The 19,016-nt window shown below is 37.8% G+C and overlaps 1 pseudogene; it reads right to left on the bottom strand.

Annotated features, from left to right (window-relative positions):
* Nucleotides 1–19,016, bottom strand: part of LOC140166112 (sodium/glucose cotransporter 4-like) — a 62,180-nt pseudogene that overhangs the window by 5,878 nt on the left and 37,286 nt on the right.

Below are 19,016 nucleotides of genomic sequence, written 5' to 3' on the forward strand. Positions count from 1 at the left end.
TTGAACGTGAGAGTAAAGATGGTGTCACTGTAGTGTATATTAAGTACAATCAATGCAACTGTATTTTTTGTCCTGAGCTATCAGAAACTTTGTCTTTTACTTTCAAATGGAGGAGCATGTGTGTATGCATGTACGTGCCGTGCATAATACAAATGATCACAGAATTAAAACCAGAGAACCCGGACTGGACCACCATCTTGATACATATGGAGCAAAAATCCGGGGGAATTCGGTTTTGCTCGGAATGTGCTCAAGGCAATCATTGTCATGTGCAGGGACAGGCGATTTGCGCCGAAAAAAATTGCAAATTGCGAGGAACTTTTTTTCAGTGCAAATCATGTATCCCTGCCCATAGGAAAAATAGCCAATTGCGCAAAAAAAAGTTCCTCGCAGATCGCTTGTCCCTGGTCATGAGAATGCGACACCACATAATAAACACATTTGAGAGACGCACTTGATGGGCCCTGCACGCTATACCTATACGCTTCAGATGAGACACAGAATTGCTTTTGTTCGTTTCCTCGCACCATCAGCAGTTAGGACCCAAATACCCCAAATTTTACCCAATAGCTGAAGGGCGCTATTGTATGTGGCAGTATAGGTAGTCTGATTTGGTTTAATTCTTACATGCCACAAGGGGTGTGAAGACTTTTTAACAGCCTCGCATGTACAACATGTTTTTTTGTAATTTTTGCAAAATATAACAGAATAAAGCTATAGATTTATCAATATGTTTTATTCTATAACAAATAAAAATTTGTTGGAGAATAAAGCATAAAACTAAGCATTAAATGTCTGACCCTAATGGATGTCATAAAAAGTGAACCAAAATGGCATAGGTGAATCCTAAATTGCAAAGTTACTGTTCCAACCTCCTTACATTGGAAACAATGAAATGCATAAAACTTTCCACATATAACATAACTAATTCATAAATACTACAGAAAGTTCCTGCAATCTTATTGGTTCTTAGGTGTGTGATATGACACAATATATCATGGTTCAGTGCGTGCAAGTCGATGCGATACACACACCTGCTATTTGAACCAATCGGAGTTACATAGCAACAACGGGACCGATTGATTCTAAGCCCTAGGTAATTCCACATGCAAAATGTACAGTGGCGGCGCCAGGAAATTTTTTTTCGGGGGCATTATGGGGGCAAAGTGAATTTTAGGGGGGGAAAAATCAACAAAGTTTATAAAATTACCGTAAAAAGTGGACATTTTGGGTTTTTTCTGGGGGGGCAACAGGGGGGGCAAGAGTTCTGACTGGGGAGGGGGCATTTTCCCCCCGTGGCGCCGGGGGTTAATGTAGGGTTTAATTTGATTAAAATTTGGTATATTCATGGTCAATATATTTATATGAATTGAAGTATTTAAGAATGAGAATAAAGTTATTGTTTTTAGCAGCTGTCATGTGTTTATCATCTCGTTGTTTTACTTGAAATAATGATGTCGCCTGTGTTATATGAGACGACAGATGCATGACAGCGGCTAAAAACAATATAGATCAATTATACTAAAAAAGCTAGCTTTGTGTTGGAATTCATCGCTGGTGGCTATGAGATCAAAAATGGAAGGATCTCACTTCATAAAATATGTTTCTGAACTGATAGCAATGTATAGGTACTAAAATGCCCAATTGGGATGGTTTGTCCCTAACTTCAGTCGGTGAAGGATTGAAAAACAATGAAAATCAATCCTTCGGACTGAATATTTAATCAGAAGAGATTTGTCCTGAACTTCAATCGCTAACCGACAAAATCAGCCAAGGTTTTTGATTGAATATTCAATCAGAAAATTGAATTATCCATTTCATAATCTGTTTGCGCAGATACAGCATTGGGCTATTCCAGTTAAAATCCCTACACCCCTTATGGAAGACATGACCTTAATCTTCCGCACAGGTAGTGTGAATTTCAAATGGGTTTACCTGAATGGGGGTGACTCCATTTTAAATCTATACTCCCTGTGTGATTAAGATAATGACTTCCACAGAGGGTATACAGATTTCAACTGGAATAGCGCACTTAAATGAGGGCGGTATATATCTACTTACATATTCCGATGGTATCCGTTCTGTGAATAAGCTAACAATCACAGTCACGATGGCTGTGAACCAGTACAAGAACATTGCAAAGTACATGTAATGGATCAGGATAGCCACTATCCACTCAGGTCGAGGGTCCTCTTCACCACAGTGAGGCTTCTCATAGATAAAGTCAAGGATCATACGGATGATGCCAATGGCAAGACCAGACATATTGCCCCAGAAGGCACCCTACAGATAGAATAATAAATAATAATAATAATAATAAATTTTGGATTTATATAGCGCCTTTTTCCAGATCTTGGAGGATTCAAAGCACTGTAATTTCGCTATATCAGTCCAAGAGAACGCCAAATATGGATCAGGAGTATTACATAATAATACCCTGCTATGACAATAGCTGCACTAGCTTAATCGTATAATCTCCTTTATGTGGTTAGCATGGCTGGGCCAAGAAATCCACAAGGTCAGCCAATGTATGTACATTTATTCGGTACATGTTCCATATCTTTTACAATGGGTGATAAATTTCTGGTTTGTTTTATTTCAAAACGCAACATTCGATATTCTAAAGCTTGGTCCAAATCCAAGAGAAGAACCAACTCTAGTAATTTATGTGGTTTCAAATTATATCGGCCGTTGCCTTTTTGATAGAAATGGTGTTTGTTGATGTGCACAGTTTCCCATTAGATCATAACATGCTGTTGTACATCCAAGGTCAAAGGTCTTTTAATCCATATTTGGCGTTGTTCTGGGACTGTATATGGTGAATCATCACAATCAGATCGCATCAACTAGGTTGCTACCGCTTGGCGCAAACCTATCCGCACTTAGATTGTAACATCCACCAATTATCTGTGCAACTCCCCAAATTTCATTGGGTAAAGGAAGTTTTTGATAACCAAACAACAATCACCGATTTTTTGAAGCAAGAGGAAACCGGAGATCCTGGAGAAAACCTTGCCTGTGGTAGCTACTAGATTAGGCATGACTATTTAGATGGAGGAAAGGGGAAGAAAGAGAGGGGAGGGAGGGAAGGGAGGGAGGGGAGGGAGGGAGGAGGAGGATTCAAAGCGCTGTAATTTCGCTGCCATGTTGAATCATCACAATCAGATAATTGCATCAACTAGGTTGCTACCGCTGGCTCAAACCTATCCGCACTTAGATTGTATCATCCGCAAATTATCTGTGCAGCTCCCTAAATTCCATCGGGTGAAGGAAGTTTTTGATAACCAAACAACTAATCACCGATTTTTTGAAGCAGGAGGAAACCGTAGATCCCGGACAAAACGTTCGAAATGCAAAATAGAATTTTTGATTCGAAAGATTGCCCGTGGTAGCTACTAGATTAGGGATGACTATTTAGATGGAGAAAAGGGGGAAGAAAGAGAGGGGAGGGAGGGAGACAGACAGACAGACATTTTCTTTCCAAATTGGTAGCCTCATCGGGGCAGAGGGGTACTCAAGTTCATTTTGGATTCAACAACTCTTCCTATACCTTTGTACAGGAGCCAACCGTTGTTAAACCGTGATGAACCCACACTTTTACTGTAGCGTATACGCGATCGCGGGCGAGACTACGCGTTACGAGTGAGCGCGTAAAATTCGGCATGTCTGGAACCTTTGTGCGTATGCCAGCTTACAAGTTGAATTCAGTATTTTTCAGGTAGCGGCTAAACATTGCCGTTTTATTATGTAGTTTTATTGCTGCTATCAAAAGAGAAATCATCAAAGTTTTTGTAAGGCTGAGTCCCGGGGCTGAGTGGCAATGATTACCTGACATTCCTCGTAAAATAATCGTGAACTATACGATATTTAGCTTCTTTTCGTTGTTGAAAGGATTCAATCATGTTTCACCGTTGTTCATCACCGTTTAACAACTTCGCGTCCGGCGCGTCTGCGTGGTTTACTTCGCGTGGGCAGCTAAAGCTGCCCTCGTGAAGTAAACCACGCAGACGACGCGGCCACATTGTTGTTAAACGGTCATGAACAACGGTAAAACATGATTGAATCCCTAAATGAAATTCAAATTTTGGCCATTTTCATGTACCCTTATTGATTGATTATTAAATGCTGTTATTAAAATGTCTTAGGGAATTGTCTGAGTTTGTCCGATGCATATTGGGGCACTAGTATATATACTTCAGGATAAATTTAATTAGAGAATAAACGATAGAAATTTTTGATTTTACTATCCTCTACTGTGTGATAGACGACAGGCAGGTCCAATATTTTGAGTAGTGAATGCTGGTGCATTCTTAGTCAGTTAAATATTATTTGAATAACTAAACACTGTTTTACAAAAAACAAGTTACCGTCATGACTAAATCTCCCCCTTTACTGAAATGAACGAAATTTGTTTACCGTTTTAGTTAAACGTCCTGCAATCTTGTTCACATATTATTATAGAATGTGCTATATACTTGCGCCTCGACAAGCGTCTTCTGATGACTCGATTGCTGCCGTCTACCGCATGCATGATAGACAGCATGTAGAAACCCAATCAAATTCAGCGCTTACAAGCTAAACCATAGCCTCTGACTAAGAATGTGGTATTGCCGGAAGTGGTACATATTATGTGCAGTAAATTTGATTCACTATAAACAGCACCAGATGCGGTATATATAATTTACAACCTGTCAGAAACGATGTGCTTAAAAATAGTAGTATATTATTTACTACGCAGGGATTTACTAAAAACATGTGTATACTTGCCTGTTCAGTGGTCCTTTCCCAAATGATACCCAATGTGAAGGTGGCTGCAATAGGAGGGGCCATATAAGCAGTCACTTGGTTGATATAGTGAAACAGCTGACCACCCTGAGAATTCTGTACCACTGGGATCCACAAGATACTCACAGCAACTAATACCAACACAAATACCCTGGAAAAAATAAATCATTAAGGGCTCTGTAAAACACCTTTGTGCAGTATTTATTTAAGGAACATGAAAGCACATCAGACATATCAAATTGCATTCAGAATACAAGGATTGTCATTCTGATATCAAATAATTTTGATTTTTTTTTTTTAATTTGCGATATAATACAAATTTTATGGCAAATTATTTTCAAAAATTACATTTTTGACATTTAAAAGTCTATTTGGGCTATTCCATTTCAAACCAACCCTCCCCCATGGCAGAATTCACTACCACTTCAATTCCAGTTGCACCTTATGATCAATCCAACTACTGTAAAAACTTGATAGTTAGCATATGTGCTTACTATCAAGCGCTTTTGAAACTTGCAAACATGAAGAGCCCCATCCACAAAAGTGTAAAGGGTTTTGAGAAAATCATCGATACACATAGTTATCTACGAACAAGTAAATCTGCAACTGTGTGTTTCAACCCCATTAGCTCCGTTGGTAAAGCGCCGGACTTTGCATTTCATGTACATATCCTTAAAACTTTTCAATCCATGCTTTCTTCAAATGTTTTCAGCTTTGACAGCCAGTTGCCATGGCAATTGCCATGAGCATGAAAGTTAGTCTTAAAAACACAGTGGTCAATCTGTCATCGTAACCAGCTGGACTTCACTTGGGTCACCATACTATATGCCCTCTGGCAATTCCGGCCCTGAAACTCACTCCCCTGCCCAGCTGACCTCCAGAGCACCAGGAATGTGTTGACATGCAAAAGGTCAAACATCAGCAGGTGTCGAGGTATATGAGATCAAATTATGAAATCCAATATCAGAAAATGAAACCAGTGAAACAAAATTAATTACCCTCGCTTTTCTCTAATCGAGGGTAATTTTGCTAAAGTTCTTTAAGGACCCGTCAACGAAATGGGTACAATTTTATGTTTTAAAAAGCGCTCGATAGTAAGCACAGATGCTATCTATCGAGTTTTTATGGTATTTTTGATTTATGCTCAATTCTAGTTAAAAATTGTTGCAATTTAATAATTTATAAAATACATTTAACAATGGTTACATTCTGTACAATTTGGTCAAAAACTAGCAAGGCAAATTAGACAATTTTGTTTGGAATGTTTCCAATGTCTTCCATACCTTTTCCACTATTTATGGATGAAAATTGCTTGATCTGGAATAATTCAACTGTTGAATTTGGTTAGTCATTCCAAAATCTTCTTCCAGAGGAGTGTGATTTTCAACTGGAATAGCCTAGTATCAATGGGATCCATTGTTCTTACCTGCCGACAACCATCAACTCAAATTCATACCGCCGCCTATCCTTCCTGTCCAGTTTAGTCATCTCCACATCATTAGGAATCTTGCGAATCTTACTCCAGATGTCCATGGTGAAGATGGTGCTACCACTGTTGAAGATTGAGGTCATAGAGCTCATCAAAGCAGACAACATGACAGCCAACATCAGACCTCGCAGACCTGAAAACAAGTCAAGTTTGTACAGTTTGAGGCAAACATAGATGGCACAGTCTTTGATTTAATTTATTATACAAAATATTATTAGTGTGATATTTGAAAAATAATTATAAGGTATTGGAATTGATCATTTTTGCTATTTTTAGCAACTATTGCACTCTGCACGAATGCAATAGTCCATTTCTCATGGCACCCAAGCACAGCTATGGCAACACTAACCAGGTGGTGGCGGATGCGATAACGCCATTTTTGATGTCGCCATTGGATTAACACATAATTATGAAATCTCCACAAACAATTCTAAATGTGTTATGTGGTGTCAAAGCAAAATTATGTTATTCTAAAACAGTTGCGGTACGAAAAAGTACCCCACTGTAAGTATGTTGTTTTTCAATTTATAACTGCTAACCGTCTATTTTGAATGGGGCTGCCAGCCTTGTATTTTCGCCAGCCTCGAACGTCACATGTCGTGTGTCCTATACCACCTGACACTAGCAAATGCAAGCTTATAGCGCCCTCGGTGAACACCTCCACTCACCAATTATTATGTTGCTTCTAAACTTAATATTTAGATATTTTCAAATTTATTTTATTATATTTATCCTGGTGAATTACAACATAAAGTGGAAGAAAAGGAATTTATATAAAAGTTATATAAAACTCCTTCATGCTGCACACACACACAGACTTGCAACAATCAGATGTCCCCGAAGTTAAACATCCAGTTTGAGCACGCTCGATGGTAGATTTTGGCTCATTGACCGAATAAAAAGGCAGGTAGTTCCTGTCAATCAATCAAAATAAGTTTTATATCAGTGGAGAATATTCATATTTCAGCTGTGCTCCATTGAAAAACATGCGATAGGGCAATTGGCTGTTACATTTACTGCCAGTACAATCAATAGGCGAGACAGGATTTTGGGTAAAACAACACAAGTTTTTCTCATCATCAAAAATGTTTCATGTATGATTTATATTGATAAAAATGCTTTTAACTTGTGCAGCCGTAATTTTGTACAACACAAGCCCAACTTGACATTATATAGAACAGCTGGGAAGCAATCCCACAAATTCACGACTGATTTGCCATGGTAAGCGATGTACTTGACATGTCGCGGAGCAAATGCGATATGCAAGGGTGCATGAGCAAATTCAAAAATATCGCAAATATAGCACGGGCGTACACAAAAGAGATTTCACACGTAGGCACTGACAAGTTGAGCGCTCTGTGTATGCTCAGATGAGCTATATCGTCAGGTCCAAACGCTGTACCGGCGTCAGCTGAATTGAAGTACGTTTATAGGGCACAGGCACTGAATATTCCAATCTGTGTCATATTGATCTATGGCTATCACTTATTAAACTGGATCTTACCAGTTGGTAGCAGGTTCATCACCAGCAATGGATACGCCAAGTTGGAGCAGCCAGACTCAACACCACAGATTTCTTTGCATATCTCAGGGTCTACGAGGCTACTTTATCTGAAAACACAAGTCATATTGAAATAAAAAAAACAATAAGTCTTTTTTTTTTCGAAACAATAATTTGTCCCACTTCTGTTCAATAAAATTAATGTATTATCTTATGTGACTTTTGACCTTTTTGGATATGGAGTTGTGACCCTTCCCAACAATGACAGGGCCTCATTATATTTTCATAATTTCAAGGATTAGTGTTTAAACCAAGGACCAGAACACAGGGTACAAAGCCAGGGTTGCAACGGGCTCAACATTTTAACAAGTAAATTCAGGATGGTCTACTCTAGTAATATTCCTGATATTCTAGTTGAATTGAACATGGAAGGGATGACAATTTCATGTTGCACAAAGCCTGCACAAGGGGCTGGATATGTGCCTGTTTCACTCAAGGTATAAGAGCACAAAATGGCCTCACTCTATAATTTGGTTCACCTCAAGTTTGGTAGTGACATCAATGCTTCTTCGCAGTTGCGCTGCAAGTGTGCCAACAAAACGCTCATGTACGCGTGCATGCACACTTAGGGCGTTTAACTTTACGCACGCGATTTGATACTGCGGCACTGGAAAAACGCACATACGTCACTACCAAACTTGAGATGAACCAAATTATAGAGGGCCATCCCACTCGGCTGCACTCAAATCTGGTATAGATATTTACATAACAAATGCTGGATATTTACAAAATGAATTATTTAGTAATTACTCAAGTGGAATTGCAAACACATTTTGAACATTTTCTGAATTAATCAGTGGTGTGATTCAAAGCTTGTGAAATATCCTGAAAGTAGTAGAAAATCCTGAAAAACAGTGTGAAATTGGGCTAAAATACACCCCAAAACAGCTGAAAATCAATATGGGAGTGCAAGTGTGAATATTAAATATTCCTAGCATATCTATTTCAAAATACACAGATCATCAGCATAACACACATTTACGTCAGTTTAATAATTAATTTGTTTAGGCTTATGCTGGGTTAATTTGCTTAGGCTGTGTGACCACTATATTTTGTACTGTAGTCTTTATACAGCCAGTAGCCTTTCGGGCATTGTACGCTATATTAATTCTCTCTTATTATTATTATTTTGATCAGGATGCCCTTTGTTTGATTTCTCAGCTTTTCCAATAACATTGATAAGCAGTTATGAAGATATTGTGTAATAGAAGTGACTGTGTGCTATATAGATTGCACCCTACCTACCATATTAGTAGACATTCACCATGCTGAATAGAAAGCAAAATTAGACTTCTATGTGACTCAAATTTGGGACACTCACTAGAGCGTTTTCACCGGCTCAACCAAGAGGGCTCAACTGGTGCCTTCAGCGGATGTTATTGCTCTGAAGATTTGTTGATGTTAGTGATGGTAAGACACCTTCGATGACATATCATAGGTGTAAATGACTTCAAACAAGAAGATATTGTGGCACCTCGATTCCGGGGGTCAGGAGGTTGTCCCAGACAGAGTCTATGCAAAACCCTTTTTCACGGTTCTGTCTAGGTCTTTTAGTTCTAATGTAGATTGCTTCCAAGACCCCACAAGGGAAGTCCTTTGACATCCTCTCTAACACCTTTATGTTTCCCCAGTCAACCGCCTGACCCCTGAATCGAGGGGGTGCCACAACATCTTCGTGTTATGCCAACTACACCTGTGACGTCATCGGCGGTGTCTCAACGTCACTAGCATCAACAAATCTTCAGAGCAATAACATCCGCGGAAGACGCCGGTTGAGCTAGCACTATCAAGACACTAACACCAACAAATCGTCAAGCAATAAAATCCTCGAGATGTCGGTTGAATCGGTGAAAGCGCTCCGTGTACCAAATTTGAGTAGCGTAAAAGTCTAATTTTACTTTCTATTTACATTTACCGCTATATGAATATATACCTCATAATATCCACCATGCATTTTATAATTTTGTAAAAAACAATTGTCATTTGACCTCATATATCATGATGCATCATAATTCCATCTCATTATTCCAGTGTACATTTATCAGGATTTAAGATGTTTTGATAGTACAAAAAACATAATTAATACAGATTAAAAGGAAGAAAGGATTATAAACATTTAAATATACATAGCTGCTATAGCTGCAAATAATATGATAGAATAGAATAATTAAGATGTTAAAATAGTAACAAACAAGAAAGTTTAACAGAAAAATATTTGTTGAAACAATGAGCATGTTATTCTCATGACTCACTGTCAACTTTTCAAACTTATCACAATGAGCATAACTGACAAAATCTTCACAGGAATGTACCAACAATATATTATTTTGAATACATTTAAGTTACATGTTTACATATTTAAGATTTGTGTAAAAGAATCTTGCAGGGTCCCCAGCATTTTACAAAAACAAAATTCCCTGTGAGTTCACCCTGATATTCCTCTCACGATTTTCCAAAATTATACCAGAAATTCAGGTTGTGTACTCTTTCAAATTACTACCTAGAGACAGGGAAGGTAGAATTCTTTCCAAAAAGTATGAAATATGGATTCAGTTTACAGGTGAATGGAGTCATACATTGTATGCAAGACACATGCATGCCAATATGACTAAAATAAGTGCTGAGCCACTTGGCCAACTCCAATTCCCTCACCTCTTTCCCTGATTTCTCTTTCCCTGAGTGGCTGGGAACCCTGTCTTGTTGAGTAATGGTTCTACAAAAGTAGAAGCCAATACAGTAAACACTATTTTCCTGTCTACATAGTTATACAATTCATGTTTGATGAAACCTGTGAAGTAAAAACACCCCTGCTCAGGGTTGCCAGTTGCCGCACATGAACATTGTTTGATATTATTTAAAAAACTTTTGCAATGAGTGATTCTGTAAGTTTTACTTAACTGTATTAATATATCCAACTCTAATTTAGACCTGGAATTGAATCTATATAATAACATGAATTTAACCCTAACCAGAATTATTTTCAACCCACATTTGGCAGTTTATATGCTATTGCTATATCCAAAATCAAAATTGTAGAGAATCTATTTTATTATTTTTTTGTGTTCATCTATAAATATTAAAATTTTAAAAGCCTGTAAAGTAAATTTTTTGTTACTCTTTGATCAAACCATCTTACTAATATTTGAGTAAAACTTTTTTTTTGGCCTGTGGCAACCATGAATGCTTAATGAGAGCTGTGTAGGAACAAGAGGTAAAGAGCATGAAAAGAAGGAACATTATATGGATAACACATCGCAGTCCATTTGCACAAAGATGTAAATATAATATTAATGCACAATGCATTCACATATCGTCGTTGGGCAGGAAAGACCTCAAACATGTTTTTGGCACCTGAACATGTTTAAAGCAAAACCCCCTATGTAACCTATAAAAGGTTTTGCTTCAAACATGTTCAGGGGCCAAAACACATATGAGGGTTTTTTTGCCCAACGACGATATATGACTTGGTCGAGCTCACTTTAAAACTGTTCGTACATCAATTTGGTCATGACGGGCTCTTGACTGTCGTCATAACCAATCATGACCAAATTAAATACCTGTATGAACACTCTATTGTCAGCATAGATGTTGTGGAGACTTTCATGAGTTTGAGTTCTAATTTATAATGTTTTAACCCCATGAGAACTACCTGCCGATTGGCCAAAAAGATGTTTTCATTATCAAATGGACCAATCAGCAACATTGTTAGAATAATTTCACCATGTAAAAAAATTGGGGTGAATTATTTGCAAAGCTCCATTCTGATTGGTGATCAAAATGAAGATATCATGTAATTGACCAATCAGAGGCAATGTTAGATTGGCATGTAGTGCTCAGAGGGTTAAATCTTTGAGACAATGTTTGCATTGGTTGAAGATGAAGCTATTATAACGTGAGGCACTCTGATCAAATCTGACCTATGTTGGCAATTTGTACAACTGAAATACAGGCAAAATTCGCTGCCGTGGTGCACGTTATGACTGTTGCTAGGTCAACTGGGTCAGGCTTTCTTTGTTACGAACCACTGATCGAAATGATCACAACACAAAGCCTATGGCATATCAAAATTCGGAACAGGTGTATGAGCCCAGGCTTGGAGCAGTAACCAATGGTTATTAACGTGCACTACCACAGCGAATAGGGTGTCAAAACCAGTTAGCAAAATCAATATAAAAATGGTATGTAAAAGCTCATTAGGCACCACATCTTATTTGCTCCTATAGCACTATCAGTGCCCACTTAGGTACCCATGACTCTTCTATCATTATACCCTGGTGATGTAATAAATTGTATCAAGCATGATAATTGACATTTGCAGTTATCATTTTTCATTTGAGACCAGTTCACACAAAATGAGCGGAAAGTTGCTAGGGAAGTGAAGGAGATATGGTTCATTGCATATATCAAAAAGTAATAGAAAACAAAAGAATTCTTTAATGAAATATTGACTTTTGAAGACCAAGTGAAAGAGCAACTATGAGGAGTTATATTAAGCTTATAATCCAGAGAATGTGAATCTTGACATAACTCAAAATGAAAATTTGAAAGTTTCCTCTCATTTTGTGGGAACAGGTCTCAACAGGTCTCATTTTAAATTTTTCAAAAAGCAATATTCAAATGTCCAGGGTACGATAGAAAGAGCCATCTGTACCTAATTTATCACCGATAGCACACTATAGGATCAAATTAGACATTGTGTCTAAACATTTCATCTTTCACATGCTGAGCTATGGTGCTAGATGATGATGATGATGATACTGTATAAGTGGTAATTTTCATGAGGGTATTATTTTAAGTGAATTTTGCGATTAGAGCTCCAACCATGAAAATAATACCTCGCTAATATATGTAATTATGTATTACCAGTATAGGACTGGGTAATCACGTAAATACATTCGCGAAAATGTGTCTCTCACTGCAAATCGCAAAAATAAGTGTACTCGAAAATTACCACTTATACAGTAACTAAATTGTCAAAATTACCTCCTTTAGCCAGATTAGATCAGATTGTGTTATTAAATATGAAGCAAAGCATACTGGGTGCACAATTCCTGCTCCAATGTTTGGAAATTAAAAATACCTTTGGGATACACCATTAGATTTCCAGGGGGACTGGAAGTTTTTTTGAGGGTAAAAACCTTCACCTACTACATGAGCCATGACCCAACTCACTGTGCATACAATAATGCATGAAAATTGTTTTAAGAATTGCCCTTTAAAGGAGTATTTCGTGATCCTAGCATCCTCTTTTTATGACATTTTTCAGTACATATCCACGAAAAAAGCATATTCCCAAAATTTCAGTTGATTCCGATTTTGCGTTTGCGAGTTATGCATGATTATGTGTATTACACTGCTCCATAGACAATACGTTGTAATTTCGTTCTGCTGCACCAGAACGAAATTCAAATTTCGCGATATCTTTGCTAAATGAATTAATCTGCAAGAAATATTTTGTACATAAACATTATGTAGCCAGAGGTTTCCAGTGATATAAAAATCTCAACTTTTTTTGAGAAAAGTGGGGGATGAGGCTGTGGATCACGAAATACCCTTTTAACTTTTAAGTCCCTCACTGGTCTATTGGTGCATCCCTTAGGAAGTTGACTAAGAATAGTACATGCAACATTCACAAGGCACAGAGAAGAGAGGGGGCGGGTTAAGCCAGCAACATGAGCATTAAGCATACTATCAAAGTGTGTCAAAAACCTCTTTGATCCAGCTTGACCCAAGTCACCTAACCCACAGGCCCACACAAATACAAACATAGGTCTACACATCAGTATGGTCTTTATGGATCGGTTAGGCAGTTTTAGAAATCGTCCAGGGCTATTGACACAACATAATACATGCTTAGCAGTTTGAATTTTTGCCACGGAGCACACAAAACAAATTACCAGCATATCAGCCACTTATCAATGCAAAATTATGAAACATGATCTTCATCCGTGGCATTGTCTTTTTTAAAGACAGTTCTTGTTTTAATGTCGCATTGGTCCACATTTTGTGACACATTCTAATGTCTCAGACTCGCAAAACAACAACAGGAAATGTCACATATAGCAAGGACTGATTTATGTTACTTGGAAGTCTGTATGCATTGAATCAATGACTTTGGTAACAAAAGTTCACGGTCCACAGGATATCATATATCAGCAAGCCGGCTGTAATTTTGACAGGGGCCTACATAATTTTAGAAGGCTTCAACTCCGTACAACATTATTTAATGGCATGACCCCTTAAAAACATATTTTTAATCCTCCTAAGTAACTCTACAATATAAAAGATAAAAGAGTAAAGCTTTCTCTAATAGTAACAATGGGTCTTTTTTTACAATTTTAAGCACAAAAATGGGTCGTTTATTAATTGTAATTGTATTCTAACTTACTGGATAATTTGATTTAAATCCTAATTCGGTAAAAGTGGGTTGCCACAAAATTTCAGCCCGATTCGCGGGATCAAATAATCGAAAAGAAGCCCAATTTTTTTTCTTAGCCATTGGTTTCTATGGGATAAGAAAATTGTCAAAAGTTGCCGAATTGGGCTACCAAATCACAGGTTTGGCAACCATGGGACCTCTTGAGGCTTTGGGGATGGCAGATGTAACTGTAACACAATCTGACATTGGATGGGCAAACCTCCATGGACCCTACCTAGAAACTTGTAAAGACCACACTGACATATATATACACACACAAACCTATTACCACCTCCTCCACAGCAGTTAATAAAATGTTGATGCAAATTCTGGACAACTTGTACATTATGGTACGCCACTCACTTGCACCCATTGATTCTTGAGAGGATGACACTTTATACCCTACACGGAATAAAGCACACCTCATGGGTGGTGTCCAATGAGGTTAAACTAAAGAGTACCAAATCCATCACGTTTGCATATCCCTCATGGAGGGCAAATAGTGTACCTATATACAATATTTGCCTACCATGAGTGATAAACCAATATGGTGGATTTACCATAGCATACACACTTGAGTTGGTACTCTTTCAGTATAACCTCTTTGGTGGTGGCATACCTTATTGTACAACCTTGTCCCGAATTCTACAACCATTATAATAACCATTACCAGAGGGCTGACATTATTATAAGCTGATATATATGACATGATTACAAGGCTGACATTTCCTTCATGATGCTCTATTATGTGTGATGATGCACACATACCTGTGTACAGAACTCTCATGATCATTCCGGGAAAAACCATAAAAACAAAGGTGTAATCTTGCAGATTCCGCAAATAGCGTGGCTCCTTGGCCGTGGGAGAGATCCTTGGATGCCAATGAACGTGCACAATGACCTGTTGGGGTATTAGGAATAAAATATCAATTATTTAAGGAAAAATTATGAAAAGGTTCTCAGCTGTCCTGTATGTCATGTATCACTATGGACCACAATAGCCTCATCTTAATGGCACAGTTCAATAACCTCAATCAAACAATCATAGTACAAAATTTGACCTCAAGTTGCAGAGTATGAGTTTTTGTACCCAAATTTTCAAAGGTCATTCAATGAATGTACAAATGTATTGGAGTTGAAGAACTGTGCCCTGATAGATGAGCATGTTGTGGATCCTAGTGTATGTAGACTCTCTTACGAGAAAAAGGTTTTGAAAATGGCAAGAACCCAAAAATGGTTCTCTCTGGTTCTAACCTTTACCATACCTTTTAGATGATAATAACTTTTCCAAATTAGCGCAATTATCAACCCCATTTTGAAATTAGCGCAATTTTGAACTAAACATTGCAATTATGAATCTTTCACAATGCTCAATGAAAATAGCGCAATTATGACAATAACTTGCGCAATTTTGCTTAAATTGCGCAATTTTCAGATTTTCACTTTACCTCTTCATTGAAGTGATAATTGCGCTATTCCGCTATTTTCAAAAAAATTGCGCAATTTTCAAATTTCAACATTTTCACTTTACCTCTTCATTCAAGTGATAATTGCGCTAATTTCAAAATGGGGTTGATAATTGCGCTAATCCGCTATTTTCAAAAAATTGCGCAATTTTGCGCTAAATTGCGCAATTTTCAGATTTTCACTTTACCTCTTCATTGAAGTGATAATTGCGCTATTCCGCTATTTTCAACAAAATTGCGCAATTTTGCGCTCATTTGCGCAATTTTCAAATTTCCAGATTTTCACTTTACCTCTTCATTCAAGTGATAATTGCGCTATTCCGCTTTTTTCAAAAAAATTGCGCAATTTTCAGATTTTCACTTTACCTCTTCATTGAAGTGATAATTGCGCTATTCCGCTATTTTCAACAAAATTGCGCTAAATTGCGCAATTTTCAAATTTCAACATTTTCACTTTACCTCTTCATTCAAGTGATAATTGCGCTATTCCGCTATTTTCAAAAAATTGCGCAATTTTGCGCTAAATTGCGCAATTTTCAAATTTTCACTTTACCTCTTTATTGAAGTGATGATTGCGCTATTCCGCTATTTTCAAAAAAATTGCGCAATTTTGCGCTAAATGACACAATTTTCAGATTTTCACTTTACCTCCACATTCAAGTGATAATTGCGCTATTCCGCTATTTCCACAAAATGGCGCAATTTTGCCCTACATTTTGCAATTTCCAGATTCTAATTTCCTTAATAACATACACCCAGCAGCCCAAACGTTTCGGGAACATGCTCCAAGTGGGACCAGAACGGAAGGGCCCCGCAGAGCAAGAAATAAACTGTGAACTGCTAATTTTTTTCATAACATACACGCAGCAGCCCAAACGCTTTCGAGAACATGCTCCAAGTGGGACCAGAACGGAAGAACCCCTTGCAGGGCAAGAAAGAAACTGTGAACTGCTAATTTTTTTAATAACATGCACGCAGCAGCCCAAACGTTTCGAGAACATGCTCCAAGTGGGACCACAACGGAAGAGCCCCGCAGGGCAAGTAAGGAAGTGTGAACTGTTAGGTCTGATGTGTTAGGTCTTTCTTAAGAAATTGATGTTTATGCACTTTAAGTGCGAACTGTTATTGAGAAATTTTGAGAATTTAACTTTACCTCTTCATTCTACTGTTCAACGCTTTACGCATACACGCAGCAGCCCAAACGCTTTCGAGAACATACTCCCAGTGGGACCAGAACGGAAGAGCCCAGGGTAAGAAAGAAACTGAACTGCTCATTTCTTTAATAACATACACGCAGCAGCGAAACGCTTTGAGAACGTGCTCCAAGTGGGACCAAACGGAAGAGCCCGCAGGGGCAAGTAAGAAAGTGTGAACTCTTAGGTCTGACGTGTTAGGTCTGATGGTTACGCATTTATAGCGCTATTATCACTTGAGTGGTGGGGTAAAGTGAAAATTGCAAAATTGCGCAATTTTGTCTAAAGGCCATTTTTGAAAATAGCGAAATAGCGCTATTATCACTTGAGTGGTGGGGTAAAGTGAAAATTGCAAAATTGCGCAATTTTGTCTAAAGGCCATTTTTGAAAATAGCGAAATAGCGCTATTATCACTTGAGTGGTGGGGTAAAGTGAAAATTGCATAATTGCGCAATTTTGTCTAAAGGCCATTTTTGAAAATAGCGAAATAGCGCTATTATCACTTGAGTGGTGGGGTAAAGTGAAAATTGCAAAATTGCGCAATTTTGTCTAAAGGCCATTTTTGAAAATAGCGAAATAGCGCTATTATCACTTGAGTGGTGGGGTAAAGTGAAAATTGCAAAATTGCGCAATTTTGTCTAAAGGCCATTTTTGAAAATAGCTAAATAGCTATTATCACTTGAGTGGTGGGGTAAAGTGAAAATTGCAAAATTGCGCAATTTTGTCTAAAGGCCATTTTTGAAAATAGCGAAATAGCGCTATTATCACTTGAGTGGTGGGGTAAAGTGAAAATTGCATAATTGCGCAATTTTGTCTGAAGGCCATTTTTGAAAATAGCGAAATAGCGCTATTATCACTTGAGTGGTGGGGTAAAGTGAAAATTGCAAAATTGCGCAATTTTGTCTAAGAGCCATTTTCACCAAACTGATTTTCTTCTAAGTCTAAAAATACACTGATAATAGCGAAATTAGCACTTTTTGATAATAGCAGTGCTATTATCGCAATTATGTGTAGAAACGAATGACAAAATAGCGCAATTGCGTCTAGTATAAAAAAGAGCGCTAATATCGCTATTATCAGTTATAGCGCCTTTCTCTTTTTTCTAGGCCAATTTGGGTATTTTTTGGTATATGGATGGGTTATTTTTCTTAATTATCTCATTTTTTCCCGAAAACCAGACGAGGAATTTTGCCAAACTGTAGCCAATTTTTATTTTTAAATTTCCACTTTCAAAAGAAAAACCTTGGGTATCCCCAGGGTTTTAACCCATGGGAATTATGTCCCAAAAGCCACCCCTGCTATGGGCATGCACTTAGGCCTTCGATAATTCATTCTTTCTTTGGTAGCCCATGATACAGGCAGACTTGTGGCCTAGTTCAAATGGGATATTCCAGGTGATATCATACACCCCTATGGAAGACATTACCTTAATCTTCAGGGAGTTAAATTTCAAATGGGGTTACCTGAATGGTTACTCCATTTGAAAATCTATATATACCATATATCCTCAATTAAGCGCCCCCGGGGCATTGCATTTTCCAAAAGGAGGCCATTTTTAGAACGATAATTCCTGTTAAAATCGTTAAGCTTAAAACTCAAGCTTAAAACTCATGACGAACTATGAACTATGAACTATGAACTCAGGATTTATGACTTCCGGGTTCACTTCCAGGTTTACAATCAGACTCTGACGGCTATTCAGTCGCGGCCATTGAAAAATTTAATGCTATGAGATTTTACAAACTGTTTTCATGAACTTTTCAAGTGAAACTTGTAGTATTGCAGTCAAAAACATGTAAAATTGGGCACTTTCAGAGGAGGTGTTAGTTTGAGGGTTATTTTCATCACAAAAACTACTGGGGTGTTTATTTGAAGGGGAGCGACTATTTGAGGAAATACGGTGCTCCCTGTGTGCAAGATTATGATCGTCACATCTTCCATAGGGGGGTGTATGGAGTTCAACTGGAACAGCACACTTAAGTAAGCAAAGTAAACAAAAATACAAGGATATAATATATCCAATATGTCAACCGATTAAACAATGGTGCAGTTATCAGGTTTTATAAGCTTATCACCTTGATAAAGCAACACTTCACAAATTATC

The sequence above is a fragment of the Amphiura filiformis genome, chromosome 12, assembly GCF_039555335.1.
Source record: "Amphiura filiformis chromosome 12, Afil_fr2py, whole genome shotgun sequence".
Lineage (NCBI taxonomy): Eukaryota > Metazoa > Echinodermata > Ophiuroidea > Amphilepidida > Amphiuridae > Amphiura > Amphiura filiformis.